Source organism: Sinocyclocheilus grahami, unplaced genomic scaffold (genome assembly GCF_001515645.1).
Source record: "Sinocyclocheilus grahami isolate Dianchi unplaced genomic scaffold, SAMN03320097.WGS_v1.1 scaffold4422.1, whole genome shotgun sequence".
In the NCBI taxonomy this organism is placed as follows: Eukaryota; Metazoa; Chordata; class Actinopteri; order Cypriniformes; family Cyprinidae; genus Sinocyclocheilus; species Sinocyclocheilus grahami.
In genome coordinates, this window is record NW_015509362.1 from 1 (window position 1) to 2,159 (window position 2,159).

The window sequence follows — 2,159 nt, forward strand, 5'->3', positions numbered from 1 at the left end:
TCGGCTGTTTGGTTACCCATAACCAAACAAGGTGTGCAAATTATGACAGAATTTAAATTTTTAGGTGAACTATGCCTATAACATCAAAAAGCAGAATAACAAAATAAAAAAGACTATTATTATGGACTGTTGAACATACATTATTAATAGGCTGTAACATCATCCGGCAAGCAAAATCATCATAACCACTGGTCTCAGCATGGCACATACTCACAGTATGAATCTGTCAGTCACTGGCCATGACAATTAGTTGTACAGAACCCCTATAATTGATAATATATGCTTTTCACCTCTACATCAAATATGACAGGATTATGTAAGAATAGATTTACATTTCGTCTACATAATGACCTCTTCCTTCTGCACAACTACATTCCTAACCCTCATCTCTCTCCCTCTTTCCCCTTAGAATAATCCCAGCTGTCATATGGGATTAGTTGTATTGCTACTTATTAGCAGAAAAAACAGTGTGAGTCAAAGCAGATCAAGCTGGCTGCTTATCAGAGCTAATAGCTTAATTTCACCCAGTGGTAGTCCCTCCTTCGATGGCTAGAATAACACCTCTGACTCATACTGGTGTTTCAACTCATAAACAAAATCTTTGACACATGCTTTCACTGATTATACAGTATGGGTACTTGTCTTTTCATTCCAAAAGACATGCTCTAAAAATGCAAAGTGTCTATATATAATAAACATGTCAAGAATGTAATTGAAAAGCAGCAAACATGCTTTTGAAAACCTGCTTTACATATTTTGAATCTCGGTTAAACACTTTGGCCTGGTTTTTCCTGCTTTGTGAACTCAATTACTGTAAATTCCAACTGCTTCATTTACTCAAACAGATACTGAATCTATAGCTCATTTAATTTGCTAATTTTCTTGTGTAAGCCGTTATGGGTCATGTAATTTATCTTGTATGATGAATAAGTGTGCAAGTAAATTAATATTACAAACCGCAGCTGATAACGGTTCAAAAACATGACTACAAAATAAACTAGTGCTGTATGGGCCCTTCATAAATCAGGGATGTACTTGAATAATTGAATTATACTTCTGTACTAAAGTATTCTTTTGGATAATTGTACTTGAATACTATTGAAACTGAACACTGGTACACTTTCCAACAAACCAATTTATATATTTACATTTGTTTAAAGGGATGGTTCACACAAAAATTAAAATTCCACCATCATTTACTCACTGTCATGTTGTTCCAAACCTTTATGAGTTCTTTTTTTCTGTGGAATACAAAAGAGAGAAAAAAACTTTTTTTCTTGGTCCATACAATGTTCCTTAAAAACATCTTTAGGTTTCTGCAGAAGTAAGAAATCCATACAGGTTTAGGGTTGGTAAGATTTTGTATTTTTTTAAAGAAATTAATTAATACTTTTGTTCAACAAGAATGCATTAAATTGAAGCATCCAGTTAGGCATTAAACATTTTTATTCATAAAAGAACATATGAAAAAGTTATTTGATTTCCACAAAAATATTAATCAGCACACTATTTCACAATATTACTGCATTTTTAAGCAAATAAATGCATCTTTGGTGAACATAAGCGACTTTCAAAAATATTCAAAAATCTTACTGACCCCAAACTGAATGGTAGTGTAAGTTCCGAATAGAAGTACAGAAGTACATTAAATTCTGCCTGGGTCAAACAGCCCCTAGACGTTATATTAAACAGATTCTAAAATATCAAAAGAAGAGTGACATTTTGTAAAGAACATGCAAAGAATATATGTTGCTGGTCTAATAAAATAAGTAAGTTTGCACTTGTTCATTTGTTTGCAGTGAATTGTGACAATTTCTCACAAGCCAGTTACACCACAGTAAGCCTGACCTAATGTATCTATGTTGTATGCTTTAAGTACTGTGTAAAAACAAGTAATATGTACCTGTAGATCATTTTGGTGTTGGTGCCTATTGATTCCAGCAAAGAGTACCCATGGATCTGCATGAAATACCCCAACTGCTGCAACTCCAGGGCAGAGCTGGATCTGCCTTCCCAGTGGGGACAACCTGCTGTGTGGTGTGAGCTCAATCCTGTCCCTTGTCTCTGGAGGAAGCGGCCTGCGGATCTCTCAGAGCGCTGAGCACTTCTCTGCCTAGGGCTGGGAATGTCGCTGCAAACTGCTTTGTACAGGTACATTT